Source organism: Anarhichas minor, unplaced genomic scaffold (assembly GCF_050575085.1).
Source record: "Anarhichas minor isolate MPS153535 unplaced genomic scaffold, ASM5057508v1 ptg000030l, whole genome shotgun sequence".
Lineage (NCBI taxonomy): Eukaryota > Metazoa > Chordata > Actinopteri > Perciformes > Anarhichadidae > Anarhichas > Anarhichas minor.
In genome coordinates, this window is record NW_027466476.1 from 10,375,326 (window position 1) to 10,400,355 (window position 25,030).

Sequence of the window (25,030 nt, forward strand, 5' to 3'; positions counted from 1 at the left end):
CATCTCTGGCACTCGGACAAGGATTAACATCCAATTTGCCCCTCTCTTCCTGGGCTCAAGTCTATCCCAACAACTCGGCACTTCAAAGGGGGCAGATAAAAAGAAAGGAGAGGGAGGCGATGGGATGGTCATTCTTCAGGGGGAATTGGCTTAGTCAAGCTCTGTTTAAAATGGCAGGAATACAAAAAAGCAAAGCTGTTTTGATGTGCTGCGGAGTGTGAGGGTCCGGCCAGCTGTACAGTAGGACGGCCCCGTCTTCTGTCCTCCAGAGTCTGAGCTGCACCGTACAACCACGAGACCACGTTGACTCGTTCACTTAACCCTCGTGCATCACTGGGGACATTTATGGATTTTACTTTTTAAATGTATCTTTGGCTGTAATAATGCATGTGGCATAATTGTTATTTCTACATTTTTTTCTAAGTTCAACCTCAGCTCTACAATAAGTCTATAAAAAAAACTATGAAGCCAAAATAGAGACATTTAGACACAAACAAGTCCCCACTGAAACCTATTACTGAATGGAATTGAACTACGGCTCTGCACACTGAGACATTTGTTGAAATAAAACAAATAAACGAAGGCCCTTTTCCCGCCATTTAGCTTTGTAAAGACATGCATGTGATTCATGTCTTTTTGACCGTACATGTGTTCAATCTGATTAGGAAGCAGCTGATTTTTGGGTGAAATTTAAATTTGCAAATGTTCTGACCTGCTGACTTTAGACACAAACTCCACAGCTCATTGTTAAATTAGCTGAGGCATCAGAATTATGTGTTGGAGACGAGGAGAAGTTGTCCCCATGCTCAGCAGAGTTGGCCACACTTTAACACACACACACACACACACACACACTCTCGACTCTGGCGACCAGTCGCCTCGAGCGGAGCAACAACGAGGAGAGTCCCAGATGAAATAATTTTCTGTTTCCATCACTCCTTCTTTCTACCGCCTCCTCTCCCTTCAGGTTGTGTTCGGCCCACTCTTCTCCCAGGAATGGCCGAGTGTAGCACGATGTACAGTAAACAAATTACAACTACAAAACGTCCGTAGGGCATACACTACAGCAGAGCACTATGTCATACAGCAGAGCACTTGCCAAGCGCACTTTTGGCAATTTTGTGGCCAGTCTCTGTTGCTGCATCTATTGCTCACTTGGCCACAGGGCGGGATCTGAAGGAATGGATTATTATAGGGATAGGGGGCTGCATTAAAGGCTGTGACAATCATGGACAATCACATTCACTACTTTCACCCCCTGTAATCATGACACTGAATCCTGCAGAGCGTTTTTCTCAGGGGAAACTTCTTGTATTGGGACAGAAATCCTTTTTGAAACTTCGTTATGAACCTGAGCAATCTAAAAGGTGGAGCAGTGGCTCTGCTGTGCGTTATTGTGGTTACCAGAGTAAAGGAGAGACCTCTGGTCTGGGATTACTAACTGTCATGACGGAGATTCATTCTGCCTGGCTGGCATAATGCCACGTTGTAGAATAATTGCACACAATACCAAACAAATTACCCACAGTGACTGAAATAGGACGGTAACATTTAAGATGGGAAATCCAGAGCAAAAACAAATCTATTTTCCATGTTTTTGTCTCTAAGTGACTAATGGGAACAACACGTTTTGAAATTGGTCCAGTATTGAGACCACAGACAGGCTCAAATTGCTATTATAAGTGTCTGACGACAAAGAGAAATACAACCACAAGATTCCACAACGAGAACTCTTGTTTAAGAACAGATATTACTGGCTAGATGAACATTTAATGTCCAGGAATTCAGATTGTAGACACCACTGAAATGAGTGTCTGTGTCACAATTTAGCACATTCTCCATACACGGTCGAGTTATATACGAGTAGGTTTCAACCTATAGTCTTGTGGTGTGTTTCCAAAACCAGAGGAGGTACTTAAGGAAAGCCAAGTGGGATTGACTGAAAACAGACAGAGGAAGATGAAAGACTTTCTCTTTTGTCTGTCAGGCATCAAGGAGCTTTTCATCCTCACAAGGAAGTAATTTCCACCTTGTTTGTCTCCTCCTTATTTTAAAAGTTTCAATTAGAGTTACTCTGTAAAATCTCTTTGAACATTTTCTTCTTACTGTCCAGCTGGGGAGGTCCAAATGAGGGAAAAGAGGTGGCGATAGAATTGTTGATGCACTCCTCTGAGTCACCTTTAATTAGAAGCTTCATGAGCAGCGCTGAGTGAATCCAGATTATAATTGACCTGGGTTTTGCCTCTCAGATGGAGGCAACTGCTACTGTTGTACCAGCAGCCTGGCGGGAGGTCTGCATGCACTACTCAGGGCTGAAATATACTGCAAACTCCTCAGAGAGGGAAAAAAAAAGGATATTTAATTTATTTATTCTCAGTCAATAATCTCCAAAAATGCTAGAAATGATCAATGTAAGGCAGTACAAGACGGTGCATGTGCAATATTTATCAATCAAAACATATGAGGTCAACAAAATCTAAATGTGAAAAATACTCATTTTGACAGAAACTATTCAGTAAGATCAATAATACAACAATTATTGATTTTTCACCACCATAAATTTGGAATGCATGATATTAATTGATATTAACTAACATTAACATGATTTAATTTAACATTTGATCTCTTTTACTCGCATCCACATCAGCCTCCTAGAAGAGACGAGCTGCAGTGGGCAAAGCTCATTGGTTCAAACTAAATTGGCAGCTGCAGGAGTGAATCAATAATACGGCCCTCTGCCGGCCTCTGTGTCTCTGTGGTGCAGTGATTGACAGCGAGAGAAGAACCCTTATATACCACCCACCACCCATCCCCGGGACCCTGGAGTATGAGTGTACGTCAGGCTCCATACAGCACCGCGTGCCAACCTTCAGCCGGTATCTAGAGTGTGAAAGCTGCCTACATCCATTCCATCAACATGATGGGATGAGGGCCAGCACTCTGTGGGAGTACGATAGATAATTATTCCTGAAGGGTTTGGCATTTGGCCGAGGAGCAACGGTGGGCAATCAGCTGTGTTGTGGTGTATTAGTGTGAAACTCAAAGGGTTCTATGCCTGTATATGAGATGGGAAATTACAGAGAAAATCTCTGTTCTTTTTACAGGCTTTTATCTTTACAGTCGAGCTGAAGAGTGTGTGACGTCCTGTCATTCATTTTTGGATCCATATCACTAATATGGCAAAATAAATACCAAACATGGCCTGTGGGCGGCGCCAGAAGAAGAAATAGCGTCAAAGGTGGTCTATAAGATCGATGACGCAATAAAAGCTCCACCAATGGTTTGGAATGATGTACACTTCCTGTCTCCTAAGTGGGCGTGGTCATTGCGTGGTCGCTTCCCCCCATCCTTCCACCTGGTGAACGTTGTGTGGAGACGTTTAGGACCTTATGATCTAAAAAGGTGTGATCCCCCACAGATCCCTTTTATCAAGTGTTCGTACTGGGATGTTGATTTACCTCAAAAAAAAATATTCCGCTCTTTCCCAATTTTTGGGCCTCATGGCATCACTTGATGGACCTAGAAATTGTAATTCCACCGTTTGGCCACGATGTGAATTTAGCTTCAAAGCCCAGCGCTCTTCCTGAGGGTTAGCTTAAGACCTGCTAGTCTCCTAAAGGGGCGGAGCAGCGGTGAAACCCAAATGACACAGATATAGGAAACGGTCAAAAATCAAATCAAAAACATTTATTCTCTGTATGGTGGCCTTTTTTTTAAAGGACATTTCAGACTGATGTTGTCGAGCTCAGTTTTGTCAGACTCGGCTTTGCCACAAGTTTTTTTTTCTCATAAATTTATGACTCCATAATCTCGCAAATTTGTACGTTTTTTTTCTCGTAAAATAGCTTCTTTAACCTCAGAGAACAATAATATTTTTTTGTTGGAATATTATTGCGCTCCACTGGCTCCGTAATTTTTCATTTGACCTACAATGGCCCTACAGCCCTTTTTTGTGAAAAAAAGTGAAAAAATAGAAACGTTGACCTGTTGGAGGATCACCAAAGTTATTGCAATGTTTTTTTTTCCCTCTGGAGATCACAAATGTTTCTATTGAATTTCTGGGCTGCCCAACCAATATATAATGTTATGGATATATTTCCCTCTGGAGGAAAGATAATCTAGCTGCGCTCTCCTGGCTGAAGACGAGATGTAGTAATTGTCGCCATGATTGACTGACTATGATTGTGGGCTGCCATGAAACATGCTGTGTTTTTGTTTGTGCCATCATTACGCCTGCAACTACCACCGTAAGTGGTCATTTGCGGCATACTGCTGACGTACAGCTCTCAGCGCTGTGTGATTCTATCTTAAAAACCAAAGATACTATGCGATGCTTCTCCACCTCAATCATTTGCCTCTCGGTCGATCATGTGGGTTTCTGCAAATATATTTTGGAAAGATATACTGCAAAAATAAACATGGTGGAAAATGAAACCCAACCTTTTAGATTTCGCTGCAGGCCTTTGTGTGTCATCACATGCATCCTGTGGCAGTGTTTACTGGACTTGCTACGGTATTAAGAGGCAGCATACAAAAACCCCTGAAAGTTTAGAGAATGGTAATTATACAGTAGCTAGTAAGATTATAGGGAAGCCGAATGCCACCAACCAAGCAAGAAATATAACAAAGCTTTGCAGGTTGTTATTGGTCCTTCCTGCATTTTGCACCCACGCCGGTTATAAAAAAGTCGGAGCCACTAAACACCAACTGCCAACAGTAAGTAGAATACTGAATCCAGATCTTCTTTATTCACCAACGAGAGGGAATTTGGGCAGTCTGAGGCTAAATCGTGAGAGATCAATATTTTGGTCTCCACCAAAGCTGTGGTAGGCCTCTGTGTGAGACGCGTCCACCACAGGACAGTTGGACAGTGTCAGAAATTCAGCACCATCAGTGTTTTGCCCTTTCTTGTCGTTCCTTGGCCAGGCCCCGGTGGGTACATTCAACCTTTTGACTCTGATGTGCTCGGGAGGAATTCAACCTCTGAGAGAGAAGCGGCAGCTGAAGCAGGTGGCTGGATTGTAGAAAGAGACGATGGCAGCCTGTCGGCTCAGCCGTTCTCAAGCTTTTCATAACAATTTCTCTGCAGCTGCACCGTCTGAGCTTTGTTTTTTTTATTTATTAATTTATTTTGTGTTAACTGTGCTGCCACAAATGTCCCAGTACAGGCCAATAACCCCCCACTGTAAAACCAAATGTCACACTGCCAAGATAAAGTGACTGCATGCTATTTCTGTGATACTTATGATCTAATCTAATAGTTCTGTATATTATTACTGTTTACCACTGTTGTACTGAGTAGTACCTCACTGGTTTAGCATTGTACATTCATACTAATCAAAACGATGCTGCAGGCATTTAGGCGCCTACATTACCCACAATGCAACATGCCTGCCAACAGTTCGGTCGGAGATCCAGGTGTGTTATGCTAGTACTGGCTAGCGTGAATGGCTAGCTAGTGAATGTGCTACAGAAGTCTGGTAAACTCTGGTAAACTTTTTTTCAACTCCACACCCCCAGTTTTATTTCTTAAATTTGAAGTCTTCAGCACCAACTGACGCCGACTCAAGTGTCATTTGAGGCAAATTAACAGACCGCTCCCTCTGGAGACACTAAAGGCTTTTTACAAGACCTTAGAACAGAAAATATTGATTAGTGCAGCTTTAATTCCTTTTTTTTTATTTGATGAGGGAATTATCAGCCGAGTCTGCATCTCTCTTCTGGTCGACAAAGCGATGGAAGTGTCTTTCAGCTCTTCCAGAACACAACTTTACTGTTTTGGATTCACTCTCACAGCTTTCATCAACATATTTCATTTGTTGAGGGACATGCTCCCCTGTAAGAACGTTTTGTACATTTTAAAGTTAAATGTTCATTAGGTTCATTATGAAACTGTGGCAGGACAAAATAGACGATGACGGGTCGCCACAATCAAGTTAATTAATAGCAAACACTATATATACTCGTACCGGTCCAGCACCGAACTGCAGACCGACAGAGTTTGCGACTAGCTAGTGAACATAGAGGAACATTTAGCAGCTAAAGAGACAGATATTTTCCTCGGGTGTTGGCAGAGAAATATCAATAAGTTGGTGAATATTTGACATAACTTGCTAATGCTGCTTTGTGTCTGCTGGATGCTTAAATGCCACAACAACGTTTGTTTGTATTAATAGCTGATGGTCCTTTTTAAAAGGAAGCACTTTCAGTAAGGGCCAATAATGACTTTTACTACCACGTCTATGTGGGAGGCAGAGCAGAGCAGAATACCATTAAGCTCATTCAACTTCAGCATAAACCTGAGGAGATTGACTTCTAAGGAAGCGTGGTCCTGCATCACCTCCAGCTCCGATTAGTGACTCAATTATGAAGGAGCTGATTGACAGGAGGCGAAGACACAACTTTCTCTACGTCAATGGAGCTGAGGTCTCTGAGATCTCTGCGGTCTCTGAGGTCTCTGAGGTCTCTGCGGTCTCTGAGGTCTCTGCGGTGTCTGAGGTCTCTGAGGTGTCTGAGGTCTCTGCGGTCTCTGAGGTCTCTGCGGTCTCTGAGGTGTCTGAGGTCTCTGCGGTGTCTGAGGTCTCTGAGGTCTCTGAGGTGTCTGTGGAGGCCTCTTAAAGGTCAAATTTCTTCAGGTTTGTGGTTAAAATGAGCTTATTTGAACCACAAACCCATTGACTCTGAGACGAGGGAACCGGAGGTTAAAAAATGCTGACTCATTTCCAGGTTTTAGGACTCATTCCTGCACCACTTTGTTTTGGACTTTTATCGACCTCCATCAGCAACGCCTGAAGCACAGCAGCAAGGGGAGGAGACGGGAGTGCATATTGTCAATTAATGGATAGAAGTAGAAAATAACAATTCGCAAAAAAGAACTATGGAGTTATGACAAATTCGAGAATCGATCCACTGGAAACAGTTACACGGTCCTTTTGTCCTGATGTGTGATAAACAACAGTGTGATGTGCAGCTACTGCTGGAGTTATATATCCAATCAGTCAGACTCGACAGTGAAATGTTTTCTATTCCAAAAAGCCATTGACAAAACAATATCTATATTGTTTCTGTTGAAATCCACATTGATTCTCCATAAATATAGATCTTACTTTTCAAAAATAAACTTTGCCGCTTTGCTAAAGAATTCACACGTGCATCCCTTGTGGGTTTTTTTTTGAAGAGGAACATTGGAGGCAGTTCTGTGGTCACGGAGCCATTTCCAAACAAGTACATCAGAAGAAAGTTTGCATTTTAAGTGAAGCTGCAAAGTGACAAATGGTCTTTATTACCATCACACTGGGCTGCCGGAGCCAGTGTGTCTGGAAAAAAAACCCAAAACGTAAACTCCAGTTTGCAGCAGAGTTAAAGCAGCTCGAGAGGTCAGAATAATCTCCCTGGTTGAGTTAAACTTTTGAAGCCGGAGGCAGAGATCAACAACTTTTTTTTATTTGGGCAGAATTTCACTTAAACAGGAAGTTAGAGTTAAAGAAAGTTGGCAGAATATGAATAAAACATAACTGTGTTCTGTTAATCCACAGTTTTGGAACAGATGGCTGACCTGTAGTGGACAAGCATCACTCCTTAGAACTCAGGGAGTCGCGTAGGTCGACTCAGTAAAGCTTCACAGACTCTGTGGAGGTTTAGTATTTTGAGCTTTTGTTAACTCACTCTTCACAGTAGGGTGGGCGGTGCACCGGCTTCATCACCGGTGTCCTGTTCGGACAACGTCTTCGCTGCATATTTTGAAACTCTTTCCCTGCGTGGGTTAAGATGGAAAAGGTCATTTCAGCTTTGGGTTTCTTCAGAGATGTACATTCTTGTGTAATGTAATTCCCATTTTGTCTGCGTGGAGAACATGTGAAGAGAACACTGAAACAAACAAATAATGAATAATAGTGTTGGGTTCCATCAAACATAATCACAGACATGTAAACGTTTCAAAATTCACCAAAGATGTATAAACTGTAATTTACAGTTTGAATCTCTTAAGCTGGTGTTTACCACTAAACTGTCTTAACAACACATTCAAGAAACACATCGACTTTGAACAATGCTGACTCATCGAGGACTCATTCCTGCACCACTCTCTCTTTTGAAATGAATACAAGATTATGAACAGATGTTAACTGACCTTTTGTTTTTGTCACATGATTTGTTAAAGGCCCTGTTGGTTGATTAGACCTCTGCTTAGCTTGAAGTTTGGTGAAAGTATGCAAGAAAATCAACATGTTCAAGACGTTTTGTGATGTTAAAGTAGAAAAGAATCCCATTTAGCTGCCTCGTTTTCAAGGTCGTGTTGTGGTGCACGCTGTCTCACCGTCACCCTGTTACGTCTTACCGAGACACTTAAATGGACCATTGTTAATGACACGTTAATGATTATAACTCCAGCGCTTTTTCAATTATGACAAAAAGTCAAAATGTCCGTAAGTTGTTCCACTGTAATGGGTGCTACAAAACTGCAGCACAATTAATCTACAAGCCCACGCTGTCTTAATTAGTCACATGAGTGATTTTAATTCTTCAGGTTTACACCCAAGACTTAGAATCTCCGTCCACAGAGCAGAGCAATGCACTTTATACATCAGTCCTCAAGACTGACAGATACAGAAGAAAGCAAGCTAAATGATACTCGCTATGTCCTCTCTGTTTTTAGAGGGGAAGGTTGAACAAAAGGCTGAGTCATGCCCCGGCTGAGTCATTTCCAACGTGCATTTTGACAAAAAAGGAGTCGGTCAGAAGGATGTTAATTGTTCGAAGGAGCAGCGGGCGACCTAAATGTGGAAAGAAACGTCTCAGTCTGTCGTCAAGTGCAGCATTCACGGGCTGAAGAAGCTGCTCAAATCAATTTCGATTCTAATCACGCAGGCGATAAGTGGCAACTCTGTGCTCTTCAAACTGAGGCTGAGGGAGAGTTCTTGTAAAAGCAAAGTGTCACGAAAAAGTTCAATGTTTCAAAATGTGAGTGAAACCTGAACGAGGTAATAATACGTATGTGTGCCGCGGGCACAATTTGTCATTGTGTAAAAGTCTACGCTACATATGCAGTGAGCCCTCAAACATGGAAGTACGTCGAATATGTGAACTTCAAAAGGACGGGTTATTCCAGATAAACTGCCTTCATATTTAACCCCAATTCATTTCAATAACTTATTGTATCACAGTGACGCAGAGAAACTGCTAAATGGACTTTCTGGAAGCCTCTGAGTGGGAGACAGAAGTCCAGCTCTGCAGCCTGCCCACACAGACCCTCCTCACCAAATATTCAGCTGGCATGCAGGCAAACCATCCATCTGCATTCCTGCAATGCTCTGGGGTCTGCAGAAAGACGAGTTTCATGGAGATCACACTGTGAAAGAAGACTTTCTGAAAGCAAAACTAACCATCACACGGGTTTATTTTGGAAGGCATTCTGGCTATAAATAAATGCATTAACCTAAATGTCCAAAGCGCTTTGCACACAGCTGTGGCTGACAGGAAAACCATGTTTGTAGCAGCTGGAATCTGGAGCATACAAAAGGGTGAATACTGTAGCTTTTCAGCTTCTCTTTGCATATCGGTAGTTTCTCTGTCAGCTGTCTGAAAAGCTCCGTGCCCAGAGGCCTTCGTGTCGGATCAGAACACGGCGGGGAAACACCGGCTGCAGACGCTTCCTCAACAATAGAAGGAGCACCTTTGAGAGCTGTCAAACTGCTGAATCCTGGCAGAATAAAGGGCACGTTATCAAAGTACTGCATCTTCTTAACCTTGTTTGTTGCAGCTTATATATGTTTTTACTCGTATTTAGACGTATTTGCTGACGTATAGTGTGTTTGGCTTGTTGATGATATTGAGCTTGACTTGCTGTCTGTCAGCTTTTTCCCTCACAGAAAACAAGAAAGTGTCCATTGTGCGCATTCGTCGTCTGTACATTCAAATCTTTGTCCAGCTGTTCCTCAGTGTCACCGTTAGAGGACTGATTCTCACCGCATGCATTTCTGACGTCTGCGTCCTTCTTTTTCATGATGCTGCAGTGCTTTATGGGTGAGGAAACATCATACGTTTGTAAAATAGTGAATGTATTGCATTTATTTGGTGCTTTACAACACAGGCCAGCCGTCACCCATTCATACCTTGGTGGCAGAGACTTTACTTTACAGGGTGCCGTCTGCTCATCAGGAGCTTTAACATAACAATCATCCGTTTTTTTAATGTGAAATTATGTTTCTATTTACTCTACCATACAATCTTTTCAATAGCTTAATAAAACATCAAAGAGCCTGATTACACTTGCTTCACCCTCAAAGCTTCAACACAAGCAGTCCAGGCTTGTAAGAGAAACATTAAATGCACAACTAATTGTGTGCCTGGGTTTGACCTTCCTTTTCATTGTGCATGCTTTATCCTACAGTAATGCATCTGGAGGGTGTGAAAGTGCCCCTGCTGTAAATAGAGCGGGAGTTCCCAGAGGGAGGTCCAATGCTGAGGCAGGTTAATCTAATTCCCTGGACTCATAAATGCTCATATGGAACATTGGAACAAATCTCACAGCTACGGTTCTGTCAAGGTAATGGAAATAAATGATAATCCCTTTGTCAGCAATTTGCTGGTACGAGTCTTTTTCAAGTCATTCAGGTCCTCAGGTTTCTTGCATTATGAAAAAATATGGCACTTCTATGAAATGAGGGAGAGGTCTCTTTTCTCTTATTGTGGCGCTGAAACGGACTTAAATGTAAATGAGCCGTTATACATGCACGGCTCCCTGCTTTTCAAAGGCACACAGATCATGAAATGCAACGCTATGAATATCAATTTCCAGCTCCGCAAATACAAACAAAGCGTTTTCTGTGGGAGCTTTTCAAAGCGTCGTGTCATTAATAATTTCTGCGCACAAAGTAGTATTTCGTTCTTTGGCATTCGTAAGGGAAAAAAACCCCAAAAAACTAAATACACTATGCACACTGTTAAATATGTTGTGATCCGAATTCTCCATCAGCTGAAAACCTTTTTACGTTTCATCTCACGGTGGCATGTGTGCAACTACAAGCAAAGCTGCTCAGACAGAGTCAACCAAAGGTGTGTCAACAACCTCCAATGTAGCATCCAAATTGTTCATTAAAGAGACCGTCATCAGTAGCGTGATGTCACTCACTACATGTAATTAATTCAGCCATTTGTAAGCACTGCTATACGCTAGAAAACAGCCGGAAGCACAAGTCCCGTATTCATGCACACGATTAATCAAAACGCTGACCCAATAACTTAAAAGACTCTCTCCTAGTTTGTGCGAATGAGCATCACTTTCAAACACTACAAAAAGAGAGAAAGAGTCTCACTCATATCAGGGTCACTCTCCATCTATTATAATCGACTCTTTGGATTTTCACAAGCTTTTCATCTCCACGGTGAATGATTGTGTACATCCCTTCTCTGCCGCACTCTACTTGCCCCCCCACACAGTTCCCTTTTATCTTTGCATTTGGATCAGCTCATGTTCCGTTTCTTCCTCTAACGAGCATTTGATGGAGGGCTCTGTGGAGGAGGAGGCAGAGTCGCTGCAGAGGGAGGATTCATACAGATGCAGGCAGCAGCGACGTTTCACACCGTTTTAAGGAATACTCTTAAAACATCTGGAAACCTCTGAATGTAATCAGTACTTCCTTTGATATGATATATGATCCAAACGAGGCTCTGCATCTATATTCCTATTGGCTTTTCTGATTTATTTTTTTTACCAATAGGGGGCGGAAACGCTACCAAAACCAAAGTAGAGAAATCAAGTTCTGAGATACTATGGGCTCACCAAGTTGTTTAATTCTATTGATTAACAATATATATATTTACAGATCTCATCTTTCAGATTACTTACATCTTACCGTACATTATGATTATGATGATTGTTATTATTACATATCCCCTAGGCATAGAACAACACGAGCATCACATTGGAGTCGTGTTTCTGGACGTGCGGTGAATGTAAGTCATATTCTCTCTCCTTCTAGCTCCGGTTTGCTCCAAAACAACGGATGAATACATCAAATTCATGCTCACGTTTCGTGTTTTTGACGGTGTGTTTGGTGAACAGCTAATAGAACCACCAGGACAACACACTGCTGAGTACGTCGCTGCTACTCCGCTGTTAAACTGAGTGCACCTTTCTTCTTATTGCTATTACTGCATGTCCAGGTTACAATCTCTCTTTATTACTTTGTTTTTTAACTCAGATACTCTACAGATTGGTTTTCCAGACACCTGTGAAAAAGAGTATTAGCCAAACACTTGAATTTTAAATGAAATACAAGAGCTGTAACAAGGACCTGTGAAAAGCTGCTCTTATGAATAGTGATTGTACCAAACGGAGCTTCTTTACACCAGACAAACATACTCCTCCAGTTAAATGTCTGCATGAATGTCTGTTCCCTTCAGGTGCAGGAACTGTACATACTTATGTTGAATTGACTCTTGACAAAGAGTCAATTTTATTCATGCTATAGGGTTTGTTAAATCAAAGGACTGTGATGAAATTAAATTCACAGTCACATCCAGTCCATTAAAATGAGAACTGAAACGGTCCCTCTGAGTGATGACAGAGGTGCTGTCACGGTTACATTTTTTGACTTGTTTTGATGAGAAAAAATGATGAGAATAATGACATCTCATCTGCAGTGCCAGACAGCACAAAATAAAGCTCATTATCCGCTAATCAAAGGTAGGAACTGATAGGCGTGCGTGTGTTATTCACACAAGTCTTTGAGGGGAAAAAGACAAGATGCAAGAGTAAAGGTTGTGGCATTTTGGAGAACGGTTTGTAAACACGTATGCTAAGAATCACAGGCTTGTTTTCCTTATATACACAACATGCAACACAGATACAAGATGTGGTGGGGTAATTATGTTACGTGCTCAAAGATGTAGAGGTGGCGGTAATGCCGGGTTCAGGCGACATGTTTCTGTCTGTTGTGATGGTCACTGTGTCAGATTAGGATTTTATCAGATTATAGATTCACGAATTCCTGCTGTGAGTCGGCCGAGAGGCATGCGAGACATGTCGCGCTATTATGGGCCTGATATGGTCTGATGGTCTGAACCGAGCATGACACAACAGTGTGTGTTGTTTTTTAGAAGGTGGTCATTTATTCATCCATGTATTACCATTTTTACCACAGGAGTAATGTAATGTAAAGGAGTGTAGTTCTAGTCTGCGGTCAGTGCCTGATGACCAAATACCAAATCACATATTCAATCTAGAACTGCTTTACATAATTATTTACTTCATCCAATCGCTTTCAATCAGCAATCCTAATGAGTTATTTGCTAAAGCAAAGGTGTAACTGGCAACCGTGTTACAACCGAGCACAAGTGAGCTGTACAAGTCACACTACGGTTCCATGAACATGTCTTTATGTGATGAAATAGGTTTTCTGCTTGCTTGAGGTGTTTTCACTTTGTCGGAAAAGAGTCGACGCCCTAAATGGGAAATTGAAACTGACATTTAACTCCCATGATGAGCTGTTTTTGCTGGATAAACATTAATATTGTGTTTGTGTGCAGACTGCATGAAACACGGCCAATACTAGCTGCCATTAACGTTTGGGTTTCCGGTTCACAACATCTACTTTTTCTACTGTGTTTACTGGCGGATTGCAGCTATGCGTAGAGCTTCTGATGAAACTATGCAATTTTCTGCATATAAATATGAATATATTATGTGTGTGTGTGTATATCCATATATAGATATATTTTATCAGGAGGCCTTTTTCTGATCAAGATCTCTTTTGCAAGAAAGGAAAACACATAAAAGCACACATACAGTAATGAGACATTCAGGTTTTCATTCATTTCATTGATAAGATGTAAGTGGTGCAGTGAAGTCTGTCCAAATTCAGCATCTACCAGAGAAGTAACTTGAGTTAACTGCTCACCAGAGCCGGGCTGCAATGGTCAAAAAAGTCCATTTTGCTTCGGCCGCCATGATGAGAGCTGCTCGAATTCTCTAAATGCTGAGGACACTTGCTTTAATGCTTCCTTTCTTAGTTCCTTTAGGAAACACTGGATCTTCCTTTACCAAAGGAAAGAAGATAATGCCAGTGACGTCCGCTGTAGCATCATAATTGCGTGGCTTAGTGAAAGTGTAGTCGGATTCTCCACGGTTGTCTTTTCCTAACTCCTCGTGAACTCTCCTTCACATGTTTCCTTTACCCCATGACGATTTGCATAGAGGTCAAGGATAAGTGGTTAGGTAATCTTTGTACTGTTCGACCGCAGCCCAGATCGCAGGTCCGGGGACAGGAAGCATAAAGCACATGCGGAACTGTGTGTGTGTGCGTGTGTGTGTGTGTCTGTCTGTCCTTTGCACAGTAGCACCAAACACACTGTTGTGGCCAGATTTTAATTTTCTTTGCAAACAACATCCATAATCTGGTTATTTTCCATTTTCAAGACGACGCGACACAAAAATGGTCGACAGCATGGCAGCAGCAGAGAGCCATCTTCTCCCTCCAGCATTGAGCTCTGGAGGACAGATGATCATTATGTGATCATCATGGATTGTCAGCGGGGAGCAGCCCCGAGCAGGGATTAGTCTGATATGACAAGATGTGCCGTTGTGTAACAGCTCGCTCACAGAAAACAACCCCTCTTGATCTTGAGCTGGAAGTGAGGAAGGAATCAAAGCATGCAAATCAAAAGACATTTTGTTTGGTCACGGACAATTCCTCCAACGATTCTTAATTGCTCTTAAGCTCCGGTGATTGAGGCTCAGCTCCACCAATGACATGCCTCCAAATAAGCTCTTCATCAGAGACATATAGGCCACTGTAACCAAAGGAGTAGTTCAACATTCATGTTGGGAAATACACTTATTTACTTATGAGACAATAGAGATAGATTTCCCCTCCTGGTACTGGCCCCATACTTAAAGCTGAGAGTGGTATTGATCATCTGAAGGCCTTTACACATCAGAGGTTGTTGTGTTTTTCTTTTGTGCGGTTAATTCGCATGTCAATATATGTTTTCAAACAGTTGTTTTTGTCATGAGTAGACACAGAAGGCGACGCTAATACAGCGAGAAAGCAACTTATTGATGAATCAATGCATCGACCAACGGTTTGAGTTGCTCAATATTTATGAAACAACACTGAGGCTCCGGGGCCCTGAACCACGACAGCAAACCTTATTACTCCTTTAGACCTCGATGAAAGCAGCGCAGACCTGGTCCACGCCTTCGATTCTGAACTTTCACAATAAAAGCCTGAGAAATACAATCTTTGCAGGCGAGTATTTCACAATTTTGTCTGGTTCATTTGCCCCCCGGTTTGTAAAGGCCTGAGGTCTGGCAGCGAAAGCAAATGTAAATGTCAAACTATTCCTTTTTAAAGGCCAATCAGCGAACCTTAACTGTTTTCTACCAATCAGCGAACCTTAACTGTTTTCTACCATCTCCTATTTTGTTCAAATAAGTATAAATAAAGGGAAACATGTCAGCCTATTTTCAAGAGCAACCAACCAATCATTTCTAGACGCTGTATCTTGAAGTCATCTTGCTGCACTAGAATTTAGACACATTCTACCCTCAAACATGTATCGACTTTCTCCCCCAAATATCAACATTATGCACCTGTTTGCACTACAAGTCCTCAAAATATGAAGGACCTTTTTCTAACCATGATGCAGTCATATTGTTGAGAGAACCACAGACCTGCAGCCGGACACAGATGGTGTGGTTTGTCTTTAGAAGGTTAATTACTGCAATGATGATGGGAGCAAATGATAGAAAATACTTTGCAGCGGTTTCGCATCGATCCAACTCTCATTTGTCATAAATTCTGTTCGGTTACATCCAATATGTGACACAGCTGCGTTTGCGTCGAACCTGCATTTCCAAAATAAAACATGAACAGCTGAATTGGAGAAGGAAGCTGTGCCGCACGGGATTAATGGGCTCCTATTAATCCGACATCCGATGATGTGTCGAGGCGTGTGTTGGCTGTTTTGTAGCAGTCTGGTGCCGTTTTGCTCTTGATTGAATGAAGGTAAACAGGGAGGAAGGCTGTGTGCAAAGGGACAGCTTTGACAGCATGTGTGTCCTGCTGCTGTCAGACGGCTGCAGTGATTTAATGAGCTGATGGAGAAGAAGCTTTTCACACAGTAGCAGCAGTGGACAACAGATAGTGGAAGAGTCACTCACTCTATGGATATAACGTGAAGGGAATCACGTTGGACATTATTTTTTGGATGCAGGTTCAAACCCAACTACTGGGTTGAGACTAGATTAAAATGGTTGGTTAAAGTTTTGAGCATCATTGTGTTCTCTCTCTGCATTTGCGTCAGTATTTAGTTTGCTCTTGTTGATAAAGTCACCAGACTGGAAGCTGAATGACGTTGGCCCAGAAACAGATGTGGTTCTGAGACGTCTACTCTCAAAGTCTAAGACATATTTTCCACTAAAATACCTTCAACTCGCCTTGCGCAGCATCGTATGAATAAACCTCCCTCCTGTGCACAAACACACCACACCGCTGGGCAACCACACATCTGGTGTAGGAAGTACCAAATAGTTGGAGCGCGTTGCACCGATCGTTGCTCCGCCACAGAAATAGGGCCCTTCTTCTTTATACTATTTCTCGACATATTGATTGCAACTGTATTCCTGAAATATCATAACTTTAGTCTCACAATGTCAATGTTTCTTTCTCATATTTTATTTGACCTTGTACTCTATTACTAAAAATCCTCGATCCTATTTCTTCTCATCGAGGCTTCTCTTAACACCGATCAACGGTGCACAGTTTGATGTAAACAAGGAATCCGTGTGGAAATCGGCGGGAGAAAAGCTCGTTAGCAGCCGGTGGGCAGAACACTCTTGCTACATGTCACCCTCTCCCACCCTCAATTTCCTGTCATCGCTCTACTTTATGCAATCAAATAAAGGCAGAAATACTCTCATAATAATGAGATGTTTGCAGAGTAGTGATGCCAGTGAGAGTGGAAAGAAGCCCTGTTGTTTTAAGTGCATGTTTCCCACAGCAGCACAGGCAGAGTTAGTGAAACATTGGCAGTCTAGTGTCTGTATTTCTTCTGTCTGGTAGTCGGTCCCCAGCTCTCAGCCAGAAGAGTGAAATGTTCAAATATTGGACTTTCCTGTGAAGCTGGTTTGGCGGCGTCTGCCTTTTGCCAACATCAGCACAAAGGGAAGAGAGCAGCGGGAGGCTCTGCCCATTCTGTGGTGAGCCGTGTTTGGGATGTAGCTGCAACGTGTAGCGGCGAGCCTCTGTGTAGCTTCACAAATGCAAATTCACAATACCCTGTCAGAGTTACTGTTGTTCTTGTAAGCGAGAGGATGTCTTTTGGCATCACGGACGCGATTACGGCTCCACGTGGGATTTGTTTCCTCATCCTCTTCACTCGCATGCATCTCCTCGTCTTGCCAAAACAAACCCCCTGAAAACAGCTTGAGAAAAATGTGAAAATGTATCTCCAGAGACTTGCTGATGCAGTTGCCATTAATCGCTTATATTTACACACTTACACAAAGTCCAATTAACAGCTTATTCACCAGAGGTGTTGATGTTCGTCACAGCAGATAGTTTTCGAACCACAGCTCCAGTGAAGTGGGAGAGGAGAGTTTACTGTGGAGGATATTTACACTGATGGCGTTTACATTACAGTTGTATTTTTGCAGTTTTATCCCCTGCTGGATATGGTGTTTCATATGATCAAGTATGTCATGTCTTTACTTGGTCAGGTTTTGCTCTACTTGTCTCTGCTGCTAGTGCTGCTGACAAAAAGCCGTCTGGCTGCATAGACGAGCTTCTCCAAGGTCTTCATCAATGCCCCCAACAGGTCCGCCGTGTGTTAGATGTCACGGTCCAAACAGGGAGTCAAGGGAAATGTATTTTTTTCCATTGGTTAAGCCTTGTCTTTTGTAACGTTATAAGTGGCACATACTGTCTGAAAATCCAGATAATATAGCATGAAAGAAACTAAGAAGCCAAACAGGACTTATCTTTTGAAAGAACTGTCAGATTTTACATTTTTCCGGATATATATACTACATTACATTACAGTCATTTAGCAGACGCTTTTATCCAAAGCGACTTACAATTCAGATTCTATCCATACACCGTAGGCACAGCTACTTTTAGGGCTAAGTGTCTTGCTCAAGGACACCTCGACAGGCGACGGAGCTGGGGATCGAACCGCTGACCTTCTGATTGCCCTCCTAGGGCTAGCTAGCTCTATAGTGCAATACTAGAGCTATGCTTTGTCTTTATCTCCATGTCTTCTACATCAGTCATCCCCAAACACTGGTTTGAGACCAACAGGTTGGTCAAAAGACGGTCGACAAAAAGAACTTCTTCCACAGTCTTTTATTTATATATGCAGTACGTTTTTAAACCACATGAGGGAGCCTGCATGTTTATATTGTTCTGATAATTGTAGCCGAATTATAACATTGATTAATACTATACACCAATGAAAATATAGTTACTAATATTATATTATATTTTTGCTAATGGATTCCCCTACATGCTACACACTGGCCCTTTAAAAAGCTGGAAGAAGTTAGAATGTGGCCTATTGATTCACTCATCGATTAGTTGTTATTCTATGAAGCGGAGCTGCATTGGGGTTCTTCCATTTATCCTCTGCGGTGAAATCAGGAGGAACTGTGGCTCAGCCTCGGTCTGTTCGCCCATCTGTCTGTTTGTCTGCAATTCTAAGTAAATCCAATTACTACTGTCCAAGCTGTTGAACACCAGCAACTGGATTTAATGAAACTCGATGAATTCATGTATGCCACCGCTCATTTGTAGCACACCGGAGGGCATCTGCTTTGCTGCTTTTTTTGTGCTTATTTATGATTGTGTATCAGACCTTGCAGGGTGTGACGTGTGTCCTTGTTTTCTAATAATGAGTTTTCATTGAAAATGTCATTTTCCGCCAGGAGTTCAGGTTCGGCAGTGTGGTCCGCTGTGTCGGTACGTTTTTATGCAAACAAATAACTCATTTCAGGTGAATATTCAGAATGAAATGACAGTCGCCTGGCTGTCAATACGTTTTTATGGGTAATTTAATGATGTCTGGAAGGATGTGTGCTAATCTAAAGGCTAAAAGGAAATTACATATAATAAGAAAATGGAAGGTATGCATCACATTCAAGGTACAGTCACGTACACGTATGCATCTGTAAACATTGGCGTATCACCTTTTTAAGGCGGCAATAATGGGGGTATAGATGGGGGGTCATAGCCCAACGAAGGCTTCACTATAAGCTGGTCCGGTCTACTAGCACCCCCAGTTACCAGAGCAACCTTCTGCCCATATTCTGTCTACTTCTTCAGTCAGTATCCTTGAATTTTACTCAGGAGATTTAAAACAAACCACAAGTGTTATTGTTAAAGGGATGGTTTCGGGTTTTCCTGTAGTGAGGCTGTATGAGGTACTTAAATATAGTCAGTGTATTATTTACAGTAGATGGCTGTCGGCACGCCTCCAGTTTGGAGAAATGGGAAACTGTAAACACGTGTTGGGGGCTGCTACTCCACAGCAGTGGTAGCAAAATGCCTTCACTTAATAGCATAAAGTAGAGAGATAAATATGAGGGAGGGAGACGGAGTATTCTACCGTTTATTCCATTGATTAATCAGACAAAAAATACTTGAAAAAAAGACTGGACAAATAACTGGTTTCCTTTTTAGAAACATTTTTATCACTGAAATAGCATAAAATAATATTATCTGTCAAAGCTTAACCCATTTAGTGCATTTCAGTGTCACATTACATTCTCTTTTACTGGTGTTTGGTCTGCACCAGCCAATGAGGGAACTCTCTGGCTCTTTAGCTGCTGAAACCTCCACGATGTTCACCAGCGTTTCTCTCTTCTTCTTCTTTTTATTTGTGTGCTGAAAACCGCTGCCTGTTCCTGTTGGAAATGAAACACTGAGAGCTGTGGAAGGAAACCAAAGTAGAGCTGAGAGGGGCTGCAGAAACAGGTGATAATTATCTGTGCTTTTATCACTGTGGACGACCCCCTTTCATACAAGTAGTACTGTTAATATAATACATATTGATTTTAGCCACTTTAAAATCAGCTGTATGTAACTGGATTATCTTCTTCTAGTCGTGTAAATTTGACTAATATAAGCCCTAATTTGGGCACATGTACACGAACAGTAAACTAGCACATGCTGATGCTTGACTTCTGTAGAAAACGTGTGATTTTCATCCCCAGGAGAGCAACGGCTCACCAGAGTCCATGTATGTTAGACGTCTTTATCCACCACAGAGTCGGAGGGAAGTCCTCCTTCAGGGACCGTACAGACACACAACCAGAGAAACCTGAGGCCAAACCGAGCTGCACGCGTCACCCTGAGCCTCAACCACACGAGGTAAATGTTCCAGAGGAGGGAAATACAATAGTCAGTGTCTTTATCACTCCAAAAGACAAGAGAAGGGTTCATAGTAGACGGCGATCATCCTCAAGAAAATCATTTGACCTTTATATGATGGTGATATCATGTATTTATATACATTATTATTATTAGCATTATTATTAACATAATTTATTTCGTACCCGTAATATGAAATCTCCATGTGTCTTAGTCCACACCGTCCGACAGTGTCGTGTGTATTCTGTATCAGCCTATAAGCACAGTTCATACAGTGTTGACTGCTCTATCCCATCATATTCACTCAGTTACTTTTCTATGCTGCAACAAACTGCAACCCACTTCCAAAATACCAAAACTGCCACGTAAGAGCAGAAACTTTACATAAAAACAAGGTTGTTGTTGTGATTGCAATCATAAATAAACCTCGACCAAGCACTTCTGAACCGAAAGTTGAAATAAATTCAACCAACTGATTTCAGCCTGAAACTGAAAAATATGTAACATAAATTATTAAAAATGGGATGCGAGCGATAATAAGAACCTTTACCTCACTCTGGTAGTCTGCATTTCCTGCCGCGCGTGTGATTCCGTATGTTTGTGGCCTTTCCTCGATCTTAATCTTTCATGATGGGAGCATTGTTTTGCATTTGCACTTGTCTCCCAGTCGAGGAATGAATAATGTCCTAGTTTTGTTTTGGACGTTATTGATGTTGGTATAAACACTGGTCTAAACACGCTGCCGTGGGCTGGTTATATGTAAAAATGTTCCTTTCTTTTGCTAAATATGCAGTTTGGACTGGAAGGTGGGCAGTCCTGCTGCAGGTGTTTTTTCTCAAAGGTTATGTGAATGCGAAGTGTCCCTGACCACGGATACACAGCTGTATGTTTACATACCCTGGCAGAGTCTGTAAGATGTGTACCATTCATTAAAGAAAACATGATTCATTTTAAAGGGATTTAAATTAAACTATAAGGCATTACAGAATAACACCATCAATAAACTAAACATAGCAAAACAACAGAAATGTTAGTTCTTAATTCTGTGTATCGCCCCCTTTAGCATCAGTGGTGGCTTGCAGTCTTTTGTGATGGTTGAAGATGTATGTCAACTTTTGTTCATGTTCATTTCGGTGATTTCAGTCATCTAGATTAAAAAACGGCACACACACAACTATGTGAAATGGCTTCATGTGACACTATCCCTGAATAAAAGAAACGTTTTCTGCATGATCAGTCATATCCTCTCAAAAAATTGCCAATATTTAAACTTATGAGCACAACTGTATGAGGACGTCCAGAGCCACACAACAGACGATATCAGAGACACTCTCGTACTATATTCAGAGATGACGAACAAAGACATCAAACACTGGGAAGCAGATCTGTGCTCCATGAGTCATGATGTGTGATCTGTGACGTCATGACCCCCCCCCCCCCTCTTTTTCTCTTGTCTTTGAGTTTTATCTGCCAGTATGTATCACGATGTCACCATATCTTCTCTTCCTCTGTCGAGGTGGTTGAGATTTTATTCGTGTCTGTTCGTTGGCATGATGGCTCAAACTTTTTTCAACAGATTTCTATGAAATTAGGTGGAAAATTCGATTTCGATTTCTTTGGGGTTTGGACAGTTTTTTGGACAGAAAAAGCAATTTTAAGACATCTTTCACACTGCGTGTCATTTCTTACTATTTTTTTTACCCCTTTTTTAGATCAAACATAAAATCAATTAATCCAAAAAAATGAATTTGTAATAAGAAGACAATTTGGTAAAGCAATAAATCAGTGTCTAAAACTTTTGTTTTGAACTGTGCTCCATCCTTTTATTATTAATTCAGCAGCTTTGCCAAACAGATCTTCAACCGTAAATCTTAAAAATGACTTTCCCAAACAACTCCTTCTAAATTTCAAGGGTAGTAACACATGTTCTCCTGGATAACGGTCACAGTTTTAAACACGTACTTATCATTGTGAAATGAAACGCAACAAAAACGCAACAAAACTACTTGCTCAGGTTTCGAAAAAGATCACGGTTTGACTTAAAATGAGTGTTTGTTTCGTAGCTGAAGTACGTAACGTTTAATGTCACGTTAAAATAAGTTCTTAAATGTCTGGTCTCACATAGGACACAAACAGTGGCCTCCTGGGTGAAAGTCCTGTGTTTGTTCGACCCGTCCATTCACCCCGACCTCTTCCTAATGCAGACTTCCACGGAAGAAACGTATTTCTGATACATTGAAGACACATGTTATGTGCGAGGAAAAAGCATCTCCCTCGAAACAAAATCTGAGTAAAACTGCCTTGTCGACATCATCTGTCGACATGTGTTCCAGTCGGAGAGAAAATGCACAACCCAGCAGCTTAAGGAGATGACTAATGCTTGGGTGGTGGTCTTTTTCATCTTCCGTTTGCCACGTGACGTTTAAAAGGATCTGACAAGGCAACATGACCTAGTTCTAACTCCATATGGGGGCCACTAATTCACCTCCTTCACAGTTTGGGCAGAGTTTATGGCTGTTTCCCCGCGGGCTTCTTCTGTTGAAGTGAGACCCATGAAAGCAGGGAGGGAGACAGGGGGTGAGAGCGGGCCGCTCCACTCTTAATTCTTCTCCATTGTTTCATAGGTTTGTGTGGCACAGTAGAGGAAGTGAGAGATGACCGTGCTCTGCAAAAAACAAAAGCCACTGACTGACAGCAGGCGGTATGTCTTAGATGTATGTACATTTATACTGACAAGAGTTAATGCGCTGATAAAACAGAAAACCTGAAATGGGTTCACGGATGCAAAAATGTGCTGGAATTATTTTTCACAAATATTCAACAACGGTGAGATAAAACCCAAATAAAACATGGTTGAAATTTTAAGGGTTTTAAGTTTTTAAGTGATTTACTTTTTGCCACGTTTAAGTTCATAAACAGATGTATGTTTTTGCACTTCTTTATTCATCTTTGTATCCGCCTCACTGGAGGCTTAATTCTCACTATGAGGAACAAACATCTGTAGTCCTCTCATTCAATATAAATATAAAAGAAACAAATCCTACTTTATAAAAACCTTTTATAAATTGAGGGGCCGTACAGGAACATTTCTTTCCTGTCATCACTATGAACAATGTAAACCCAGCCCAATGTGTTGAATGAGACGAATTATAAGAAAGAGTTCTTTATGTGTCTTTTTCTAAAGAGTCCCAGGAGCACTCCTCCACAAACATCCTTTTTTATAAAGAAGGATTATGACTGTCTCTGTAAGTTCAGTTGAGCCTATTGTGCGAGTTATGGGATGCAACACTGCAGCTGAATAAAAAGCTCTAGCTTATGACGCAAAAGTAAATGGTGGCAGGAGAAAGCTATAAATACATCTGCATTACGCTTCACGGGATGATTATACTAAATTATTCTGACTTCTCATTTCCTTTGGTACAAACAAATGTTTTTTTTTTTAAAGACTGAACTGGATCTGTTTTTGTTTTGTTTTAAGCTGCACACATGGTAATGTGCCTCTATACCATGAAATATAGATTGTTTCCATTATTAGAGCAATTATTCAAATTACATACAGCAGGAAAAACAAGTAAAAAAAAAGAAGCTTAATTGTTGTAGAAGATTTGGAGCAGTCTCGCACTACTTTTGTGAATTTCAACCACCTGTGTTCATCATTAGTGACAGCATGAACATGCACATGGCAGCGGCCTGAGGCTGCTCGTAGAAACTGGAGCTCATCACAAAAGCCAAACATTTGGTGGAATCAGAGGCACGAAAACACATTTATAAAGAGAATATCCAAAAACAAGAATGAAAGCAAAACGGATCTGCACTCTAATCATCCTTCAGGAAACTGGTAACATTAATTCAAGACTTGGCTAAATCTCTGATTATCCCAAATCATGTCTGAAAATGGCACTTTGATCTATAACTAGGTTCAGATCATGTCGGAGGAACTGGGCCCCTTTATTTTTATGAATCTCTGCTCATGCTGCGTCCTAATTCTGAGCAGGATTTCACGCTAGAATCAAAACAATCAGTATGTATAATAAAAAACACTTGATTTTTTTTTGGGATGTGTTGTTCATGGACACCGTTGTCAAACAATATAATGCACAAAGGAAATGGAGGAGATTCTCACAGCTGCATGCAATTAAAACAAATTATGAGCAGTGGAGAAACGGCTCAAGGAGATCTTCAGAAATCAAAACAAAATGATTTCACGTTATAATATTTGGACAAACGTTCACTTTATGAAGTTTAACTGGCAGTAGTATGGAGAGTCGGGGCGTGTACGGCGTCTCTACGTCACTCCTCCACAGTCCAGATATGGTGACCTCCGTTAACTGGTTGTAAAGAAAACTAGATGGCCACGGCCGTAATTCAAGATGGCGGCGGAGAAATCGCCGAACTTCAGGCTTCATATCGCCAGTCCACAAACCAACGGGTGACATCACGACGACTACGTCCACTTCTTATATACAGTCTACGATAATACTGTAAAGGCTACCACAGTACAATATTTGGGTTACAAGCTCTACCCTGAAAAACAGCAGTACTCCTTGTATTTCTCAGTTTTCAGCGAGTATGATCAACTGGTGAATATGCTAACTTTGGGGCATGTTAGCTTTGGCCTCGGTCTTTTGGCATCATTACACAATGCTAAGTTAGCATTGCATCAT